We start from the raw sequence: 896 nt of genomic DNA, 5'->3' as shown, positions 1-896 counted from the left end.
ATATATATATATATATATATATATATATATATATATATACATACATGCACGCCCACAAACATACATTCGGGTAGAATCACACGCGAACCCGTGAAGCGCTCCCTATTTTAATTTCTATGTGGCACTGCTCCAGCTTGGACGAAATCCGTCGACTGAAACCACTAAGAGTGAAGATTATATATATAATTACATTCATATATGTATGTATGTATCTATATTGTATTATGTATGTGTGTGTGTGCGTGTATGTATACACATAGACGTAGGCGTGGGTGTGTGGTATGAAGCTTGTTTTCCAACCACATGGTTCCGGGTACGGTCTCAGCTGGCGTCACCATAGGCAAGTGCTTTCTAATATAGCCCGGGCTCAACCAAAGCTTATTTGCTGAGAGTGATTAACTGTATGTACTGTACATTAACTCACTTTGTCCATCAAATCGACATTGTTTGAACAGGTGCACCCAGGTGTCGAGGTGATCGCAGAATAACGTGAGGCGAAGTGCCTTGCTCAAGAACACAAGATTCCACCCTTTAAAACGGCGATGCTGAGATCGTACGTGTAACATGCTAGGCCACTAGGCCACACACCTTCACCACCCTGGACCTAACATCAAAATCGCTCTGGTGTCTAGTGTGAAAGAATTGAGGAGCATCCCACGCTGTGTGCGCATGTGCAGTCATGCAAATGGGACGGGCCATGGGGAGATATAGCTACATTTAACACCACCACTGCCCCCCCCCGCCCCACGACCGCCACAGTTGCACTACAGTCTTAACATAGATATATGAAATATATAAAGACACATATATAAGTATATGCATGCACTGATAACTACATGCACGCGCACACAAACAGACACACACAAATATATATACGCCACCACCACCACCACCAC

Source organism: Octopus bimaculoides, chromosome 28 (assembly GCF_001194135.2).
Source record: "Octopus bimaculoides isolate UCB-OBI-ISO-001 chromosome 28, ASM119413v2, whole genome shotgun sequence".
Lineage (NCBI taxonomy): Eukaryota > Metazoa > Mollusca > Cephalopoda > Octopoda > Octopodidae > Octopus > Octopus bimaculoides.
This window is presented reverse-complemented; position numbering follows the sequence as displayed.